At 38.4% G+C, this 10,077-nt stretch overlaps 1 protein-coding gene across 1 annotated transcript in view; it reads right to left on the minus strand.

Moving 5' to 3' along the window:
- Zranb1 (zinc finger RANBP2-type containing 1) overlaps positions 1-10,077 on the minus strand; it is a 64,108-nt gene extending 54,031 nt beyond the window's left edge. Inside the window, exon 1 of the mRNA XM_023708902.1 lies at positions 9,995-10,077. The gene's annotated coding sequence lies outside the window, so the exon portion shown is untranslated. The remainder of the gene's footprint in view (positions 1-9,994) is intronic.

The raw sequence follows: 10,077 nt of genomic DNA on the forward strand, positions 1-10,077 counted from the left end.
TGTGTGTGTGTGTGTGTGTGTGTGTGTGTGTGTGTGTGTGACTAGCTCAGCCCACCGGGGGCGGGGCTGGCTGGCATGTGGTGCTGGGGGATCGAACCGTGGTCCCTGTGCTTTACCAAGCTTGTTCCAAGTAGGTGCTTTAGACCAGTGAGCCATCTCGCCAGCCCCTGAGTTCATTTAAAGAAAGGAAATGTACCACCTTCTTTACTTTTGGACTGAAAGTTATTTTTTCACACACACTTGAAATGTCTTATCTTTGCAAACTGATAAAAGCCAATCACATCTGTTTTCCCTTCATTTTTTTTCTCTTTCTTTCTTTTTTTTTTTTTTTTTTTTTTCTTTTTTGATGGAACCGGGGGTTGAACTCAGGCCCTTGCACTTGCCAGACAAGTGCTTATTTTACTGAGCTATCTCCCCGGCCTCCTTCTCTTTATTTCATATCAAGACAGATCCATACTTAAACATGTAACTCTATCAACAAATATCTGAAACATTACATGGCCAGTCTTGATGTCTACTGCAACCTCATGTTCTACTCCATTAAAAATGTAAACATGTATTGCATATTGCATAAATACATGTAATTTAATCAAATCTATAAAATTATAAAACTGGGCTGGGGAGAAAGCTCAGCTGACTAAGCCTGCTTTGGCAAGCACGGGGACCAGGGTTCAACACCGGTCCCAAATACTGCACTGGGCCCCACTAACCCTGTGACAGAGTCTGGGCATGGTGGTGCAAGCTGTAATCCCAGCACTGGGGAGGCTGAAAACAGAGGAGGATCACTACAAGTGTGAACTGCATTAGTGAGACCCTGTATCAAATTTAAAAAAAAAAAAAAAAATTACAAAACATTTTTGTTCTTGCTAGTTTGGGTGGGTGGATTTGGTTTGGTTTTTTGAGAGCTGGCCTTGATCTAAGACTACTCTGTGCCTCATGCCCTTGGTGTGTACCACCACCAAGTACTGCACTATCCTTGCTAGTCTGGCATCTGGAGTAAAAAGAACTTGTGCTCAAAAAATACAACAAATTAACCACTAAGTTTGTTAAATGACTTAGTCTGAAACCTCTGATTCCACAACCCATGATTAAAGTTTGTTTTCCAAGACACTATTCTGGTTTTCCTCCATTCTCACTACCTGTTCTTCAGTTTTCTTTGCTGGCTTTCTTATACCGTATTCCTGAGGTTAAGAGCCCAATGCCCCCAGGCTCAGTCCTTAGCTTTTTTTTTTTTTTTTTTTTTTTTTTTTTGGGGGGGGGGGGACGGGAGGATTGGAGGGTGATAGACAAGAATCTCACTGGGGGGCCTAGGTTGGCCTCAGACTCATTGAATAGCCCAATCTGGACCTAATTCCTGCTGATCCTTCTGCCTCAGCCTCCTCAGTGCTGGGATTACTAGGGTGTGCCACCATGCTTGGCCCAATCTGTTAGTTCTTATCTCTTAATGCACTACCATAAATCCCTTGGAGATTTCATTCCATCTCTGGGGTTTAAATTTTATTTATAAAATATGAGTCCCAAATTTATATATACAGCTAGACTTCACCCCTTACTAACGATCTGTGAATCTAGCTGTGTATTTGACATCTGGATGATTAGGAAACACCTCTAACTAATATCCAAAACTGAATTCTTAGGGGCCAGGGAGATAGCTCAGTGGAATAAGCGCTTTTCTGGTAAGCGCAAAGGCCTGAGTTCAATCCCCGGTTCTGCAATAAATAAATAAATAAATAAAATAAAAAACAACAAACAAAAACTGAATTCTTGATCATAATTTTACGTTTTCAGTTTTCCCATCTACAAACTGAAGAAATTGGACTACTAAAAGTCATAGAGTTGGGCCAGGGAGATAGCTTAGTTGAATAAGAGCTTACCTGGCAAGTGCAAGGGCCCAAGTTCAAGCCCCGGTTCCATAAAAAAAAAAAAAAAAAAAAAAGTCATAGAGTTATATGATAAATATCCACTCCTTTTCTCATTGCTCTGGAAGTCACCATTCTACAGCAGACTTACCTTCAAAATCTGACCAACTTGAACTACTATGACAATTCCTAAATTGATTATTCAAGCCATGCTATGTAAAAGGCAAAATGAAAGTTTTGTAATCACTAAATATCCTCCTAAAAGCACTAAATCTATGTGAAACAGTATATAAATGTAATCATCAGTAATCTCACAAAGAACAAGCCTGTCTCTATTAGGTCTGCTTTACAGTATATGTAATCTATACCAAATAAGTAGATTTGAACTAAACAGACTTGCTGTGTCCTTCCAAAGAATTTATGAAGCAGGGCATAATAGCAGATACCTATAATCATAGTGCTTGGGAGGCTGAGGCAGAAGAATCACTGACACAAATTTAAGGTTAGCTTGGGTTACACACTGAGTTTAAGGTCAGCCTGAACTACATGTCAAGACCTCACCTAAAAAAAAAAAAAAAAAAAAAATTATGGACAAGCTAGACAGTATAAATTTAAGTTAACCAACACCTGCCAGAGTGACACTGGTGTTGCTGGCACTATCCCATACACTGGGCGAAGAAATTATTCCTACAACCAGTACATCAATCTTCATTCCACACAAATAGAAGCACTTAAACTATAGCAAGAGTTTAAAGTTGAATTTTAATTTACCAAGAATGCATAAATTAGGGAAGCTAAAATAAAAGTTACAATTTTAATGAGTTTTCCTTCTAAACCAACAGCAATTTAATAATTAGAATGGAAAAAAGACTTAGAAGATACAAAGCTATAATAATGACAAATCTATCATGAAACATCTAGCTATTTCAGGAGAAATTCTAACTCCACATATCAACTGTCTTATTTCAACACTTCATGTAACAAAGAGAGGTATACTATAAATATATTTTGAGCTTGGGTAGACCCCATCTCTGCAGAGTTCCTTTAGTTTCCCAGTTATGTATTTCAAATTACAACCCTAAACAAAATGAGCTAAATGTAGCAAAACAGGACAATTACCAAAGTTACACATTCACGGAAACAGAGATATTGTCTTCATGCTCAAGGAACCCACAATCTAATTAAATGAAAGAATGAAGCTTTCTTTAAACATATATCGAAATGGAGTGATTATCCCGAACAGTATCTATCAACATAGCATTTAAAATACAGTAAAACAGGGCTTGAATAGTATGTATGAAACCTTAGGTCTGATTTCTGGTTTCACAAAAAGTAACAGTAATTAAGCAGTTTGGTAAGAACCATGAACACTGCCACTTACAAATTTAAATGCTCTCATTATGTACCATTCTCTGTTCACACTGGAACAGATTATCCCCAATTTATAGAGTATCCTAAATAGAAGTCATTGCATCTAGTCCTCTAAAGGTCGCCTTTTGATTAAAGACTATGGATGTTATCTGTGTGACAAGAGGGGTAGAAACTTGGAACTTTCAGTTATAATATGAAAGAGGGGAAAAGCTATGAAAAGAACACAGAACAAATAAGATAAACTAAGGGAAAACCTTAGCTGGACCTCATATGGTCCAAAAGTAGCTTTTTCCTAATTCCTCAATTCTATTCAAATTCTGTTATTTTTCCTAAATTTCAATCCACTGAAGTTATTTCAATTAAAACATTTATTTTAAAAGTACAATCTATATTATTTGATAATATAAAATCATTGAGTTAATCACTTCCCTCATGATTCCTAGTGTGATGAATAACAAAAATAGGATAAAAATTTCAACCTTCATTGTCAAGAAATGCAGAGCAAGTAGGTAAAATTTCAGTAAAGGGTATCCTGGGAAGGAATGCCAAAAACAGACTAAATTGATCTTCCCAAAGGGATGAGGCAGGAGCATCACATATTCAAGCCCAGCTTGGATAACTAGGTAACTTAGCAAGACAACCTCAATATTAAAAATAAAGTAAAATTTTAAGTTTTTGCTTTAAGAAGGTCTGAGGATGTAATTCAGAGCTAGCACCCTAGATTCAATCCCCTGGACCACTACGCCAAATAAAAATAAAGGAAAAATTGAGCTAGTGAGAACCTAAAACATTATTTATAAAAGAAAACACAATAAGCATATAAAATTGGGTGAAAAAAGAACTGGTACTAATCACCATGATTTTAGACTTTAAAATACCTTCCTTATGAGTATTTTTTGTTTTGGAGAAAACCACTGAGGGGAAAATATTAGTAACTGTCAACCCTTTAGACTAATATGCACCAAACTAGATCATTATAGAAACCACTATTGTCACTTAAGTAAGAACTGCCTTCAGGGGCCGAGGAGATAGCTCAGTAGAATAAGTGCTTGCCTGGCAAGCGCAAGGGCCTGAGTTCAATCCCCAGTTTTGCAAAAAAAAAAAAAAAAACCACCCTATTTCTAAAATAAGGTTAACATGTGTCCACATGGTACCAGCTATGAATTATTTGCACCAAATAATAATAGTTATGGAACCTGAATATGATCAAGCCTCTAAATCTTGAGATTTTGTCTCTAAATTAAATAAATTTTTTAAATTTTTTAAAAGCTACTAATGTAACCCATCACATCAATATGCTAAAAAAGAGGGCCGGCCTGATAGCTCGGCAGACTAAAGCGCCTGTTTAAGAAGAAAAATCACATGGTCATATTAATTAATGCAGAAAAAGTCCTTGACTAACTCCAACATTCAGGGCCAGCCAGATAGCTCAGTGGTCTAAAGCGCCTGCTTAGGCAAAGCACAAAGATCGTGGTTCCATCCCTCAACACCACATGTTGCACCAGCCCCCGCCCCCAGGGTGGGCTGAGCTGGCCATAAATAAATAAATAAATAAATCCAACATTCATTCATCATTGACTAAAATTTTAAAAGCATAGTAATAAGTACTCTTACACTACTGATAGAAATAGAAAATGGGCCAGTACTTACTTGGCATGATGAGGCAGGACTGCTGATTGTTCAAGGCCAGCCTGGGCTACATAGTGAGTTCAGGACCAGCCTGAACTCTACAGTGAGAACTTCTCTCAAAAAAACACTTTGAGAACTTGGGAGGCTGTAAATAGGAGAATCACTACAAGGCCAATCTAGTAGTAAGACCCTAAACACTCTGTAAACCCTTCCCTAAAATACAAAAAAAAAAAAAAAAAACCACCCACTTTGGGAGTCTTTGTAGTTGGTTTTTGGGTTTTGTTGTTGTTTTGTTTTGTGTTTTTGCCACAGGATCTCACAATACAATTCAGGTTGGCCTTGAGCTCACTTTGTAGTCCAGGCTGATCTTAAAACAATCTTGCCTCAGCCTCCTGAGTGCTGAGATTACAGGCATACACCACCATGCCCAGTCTTAAAAAAAAGCTTCATGAAACAAAAACCTGTACACAACTTTCATAAGCTGCACATTTCATAACACCCAAAAACCCCAAAGTCCATCGGTTAATAAATGCATAAACAAAATGTGGTACACTGTACAAGAGACTATTATTCCACCATAAAAATGAATGAGGCTGGGCATGGTAGCACATGCCTGTAATCCCAACACCCAGGGGGTGAGGCAGGAAGACTGCTGCAAATTCGAGACCAGCCTGGGCTACAAAGTGAGCTCAAGGCCAGCCTGAACTGCATAGCAAGACCTTATCTCAAAAAGAAAAATAAAAAAATTTTTAAATGAATGAATGAAATACTTCCATATAACTAAAACAGAACCTTAGGAACATGTTAAGTGAAAAAACCCAACACAAATGGCGATATATTGTGACTCCATTTACACGAAATTTCCAAAACAGGCAAATCTAACAGACACAAATAGGAGATTTGTTGTTGCCAGAAGTTGAAAGCAAAGGATAAACTGTTCACTGGCAAATGGTTTGACAAAAGTATTCTAAAATTACACAGTGGTGATGGTTGTACAACTCTAAGATGACACAAAAAATCTTTTTTTTGGGGGGGCGGGGTTGGGAATTGAACTCAGGGCTTTACACTTGTCAGACAGGTGCTGCGCCGCTGAGCTGTAGCAACAGACCTAAAAACCTACTTTAGATGGGTGAATTTTATGGCATATTAAACATATCTCTGTGAAGTTATTTACAAAAAAAAAAAAAAATTCCACTCAATAGAGTAGGGGCGTAGCTCAGTCTAGACTATACAGTTAGAATGCAATATATCCTAGATTTACTCCCCAGAACACCACCAACAACAACAAAAAAACTAAGTTCAGAAAAACCTAAAATTAAAAAAAAAAAAAAACCTAGGAAAAGAACTAACTGATCCCAATAATGTCTTATCCACTCCAATATTTTTATGTATTTGATTTAAATTCATGCAAGTAAAAATTTAACTAGAAGATAAAAAGCTAATACTGTGACTGAGATCAAAAGGTACAGTTCTCAACATAAAGACTATAAAAACAGTAAACTCATTTTTTCATTACCAAAAAGTTCCATCCACTGGGCAACAGAAATATTGTCAACTTCATATTCAATTTACCTGGCCCACCTCCATTTTAAAATTCAAACTGATGGCTGTTGTCAAAAAATTTCAACTGGGGCTGGTGGGATGGCTCGGTGGTCTAAAGCACCTACTTAGAGCAAGCTTAGCTAAAGCACAGGGACCGTGGTTCAATCCCCCAGCACCACATGCCAGCCCACCCCGCCCCCTGGTGGGCTGAGCTGGCCACACACACACACACACACACACACAAATAAATAAATAAATAAATAAAAATTTCAACTAAACCCAAATAACACCCTCTCAGAAAGTAAATTTAGGGGCTGGGGAGATGGCTCAGTGGAATAAGCACTTCCCTGGCAAGCGCAAGGGCCTGAGTTCAATCACCAGTTCCACAAAAAAAAAAATAAATAAAAAATAAAGTAAATTTACTGGGCCAGGAAGATAGGTCAGTGGAGTAAGTGCTTGCCTGGCAAGCACAAGGTCCTGAGTTCGATCTGTGGTACCATCAAAAATAATAATAATAATAATAATAATAATAATAAATTTACTGACCCAGATTTCTCAAGCATTATTAGTAGTATAATTCTATGGACTTCTACAAATGCAAGTAGCTTGAGTAAAAAATGCCCCATATTTCTGAAAAATTTACTGTCATGTTATTTTTACCTAAAAGTATACTAGAAAAGTTTAGGAACCTTTGGGGAAAAGTTTTCATATAAACTATTTCCTAAAATATCAGACAATTTGAAAGAGAAAAATACTTTGATGATTTGGAAGATGACAAATTTCCACATAGAAGCAGTGGTTAAGATGGTTTACTGCCAAGAGACTAATGTACCCATAAAATACCTTACCTCCCACTCACAATACACAACAGAAACATACACACCTATTTTCCAAATGTATCAGTGTCCACCTATGATACTACATAATTATGTGTGTTATTCTTGGTATATACCAATGTTATGGGCCAGTCTGTTGGTGTTTTCCTCCAACAGTGTTGACAGGTAGCAATGAATCACATACTCTCCTGTCTCATCTAGCTTATGATCAACAACACATGTTGCCAACATCTGAGGTTAAGAAGCAAGAAGAACTGTAAGGCTACAGATTCTCTCCTTCCCATCATGATAAATGTTACATACACACAAATACAGAATGGCTAAAATTCATGTCACTGTCACCAAACACAAAAATCAATCAACAGCCTGAGACTCAAACATCAAATAAACCAGAGAATTGCGTTTATTTTCACATGAATAATATGGCATCATCATGAAAATGTTAAGCATCTTCTACAGAGAACTCGGCTGATAATATAAACATACTGCTCAGATGCTTTAAGAGATATAATTTAAAATATTTTGTCATAAACACAAAGTTCCAGAAACTCCAACAGTTGAGACAATAAACTGCATATCCTAAAATATAGCCATAACCAAAAATACTTTGTCATATCATGTATCCACATTTTCAGTGCTGAAATAATCAATATAGTCCATAGATAAAAGTTCATTTTCCAAAGGTCTTAAAAATCTAGTTGAGATGAAAAAAAAAAAATTTAAAGATAAACTGAAATCCACACAAGCATAGATTATGGGTAAAAAGGAAGAGTGTCTCACAACATTTGGGGTTAAACTGTCAAAAAGGCCCCTTGATCAGCACAGTGAAGTCAGCCCAGAGAGCACCCAATGAACACAAGCAGAAGAGGATTCCAAACAAAGAGGAAGAATTTCAAAGGAACCCCAAACAACTTATTATGACTGCAACTAGATTCGCAAAAGAAAAAATAAAAATTTGAATTGAATGGATCAGGGTCAGACTACAGAGAAAGCCGAATGTCACATCAAGGAGCTGTAGCTTTGTTTTGCACTTAAGGAGTAGTCTGTGGATCTTTACATTATGTGAGAATTTAAGAGTGTTCAATGTGCAAGACATTTTATCCAAAACACATGTGGAGCACAAATATTTCAAAAGAAACATCATTATCACTGGGGGCAAAAATATTCAAAGTCCAGATAAGATGGTGTTACCAGAAATGGAGGGAGGGCAAACAATGCCTAAATAAAACTGAACCGAATTAAATAAAAAGTTAGTGTTCTACCTCATAACTCCTATTTCCTTAGTTTACATTTACTATAAAAGCAAGAAGTATAAAGTACATGGAATGGTTCTCACTGTATCAATGACAACATGAAACAATTTACCTCAAACATTGTGTAACTAAGGCCATGTTCAGACTTTAAATGTGATATGCCATAACCCGTATCTCTGTACACATCTGGATCAAGGCCATGAACTTAAAATATACTGCATGAATGAGTGCATCATGATAACCCAAGCACATTTCAAGAGTAAATAAATGGGAGGTTCCAATGCTCTTATTAATAAAAGATGTTGAAAACTGCCACAAATAAAAATCCCTCATGATATTCAAATTATATTCCTCCCGAAGAGGTAAACTGTGTCATTACTATCCTAGTACTACTTAAGTGCCCAATTGCTCAATAAAAACGTTAGAAATTTCAGCGTAAATACACTGCTTACCTTAAAGGCAAAATTCAAGAGGGAGCAAGTTCTAATGTTTTTCGAGTTATGTCATTTAATTACAAATAATAACCAGGAGGCCACGTTGAGCTTTATTTTTTCCAAAAATAGTTTAGATGACTGTCCCAAGCCTCTTGACACAAGCAAAGCAAACATCACAATTCCTTACGGTTTCCCCTGAGTTACAGTCTATGCAGTCACCGGTATTTTATCAACATAGGGGTACCGTGGGAGTTGCACTAGAGATAAGGAACTCAAAGACAGCAGGTACAGGAACTATTCATCGTTTTTAAAATTCCAAGAATTAAAAGTTTCTCTTCGCTATGTTCTTAAAAACAGTCATTTTGTGCATTAACAAAAACAATGAGCCATCATAAGGTGAGACCAAAACATTGAGAACAGAGGGCGGTGCTTCATCTGGCAGTTCACGGTGAAAGAAAATCGAGTGACTGAAACACAAAATCCTCAGCCAAGGGAGTTTCAAAACACCACGGTATCTTAAAGATGATGGGCCGTTTCAAACTTCCAGGCTTCTTCCCTGGCAAGCGCAAGGACCTGAGTTCAATCCCCGGTTCTGCCAAAAACAACAAACAAACTTCCAGGCTTAACCTATCCTCCCGCCGTCCCCTCAGCGTAAAACAAGTATTCATCACAGCCCTTTTGCATGAGGGTTGACCCGCACCAAACTAGAGGGGCTGGGGGGGTGGGGGCTACGTACACCGAGCTGTCGCTACTGCCACAGGGGGCTAGCCAGTCCTTCCACAAGTTCTAGCTCCCCCTCCCCACGCCACCTTGATTTTACAGGAACAACAGAAGGCCACATGCAGGAGGCGGAGCAGCAGTCAAGTGACCGAAATCCAAGTTTGGAAGCCATCACCAACTTGTGGCAATGGACCCAAGTATTTACGGCCTAGCGCAAAAGGGACGCGAGCCCCGTCACCGACTCGCTGGACAGGAAAATAAATTGGGGGATCCGGCGGAAGAGAGGTAGCCGGGCTCCCCAGGCGGCCAGTGGCGGCCGCCAGGTCGGTAAACAAGTGGGGCGGACCCACCTTCCCAAGGCCCCCGCTCGTCCCCGCGCCGGGAGAGCCCAAGATGGACGTCCGCGCGGCCAGCGGCGGCCCGGGCCTGCCCT

The sequence above is a fragment of the Octodon degus genome, unplaced genomic scaffold, assembly GCF_000260255.1.
Source record: "Octodon degus isolate 3935 unplaced genomic scaffold, OctDeg1.0 scaffold00010, whole genome shotgun sequence".
Taxonomy (NCBI): Eukaryota; Metazoa; Chordata; class Mammalia; order Rodentia; family Octodontidae; genus Octodon; species Octodon degus.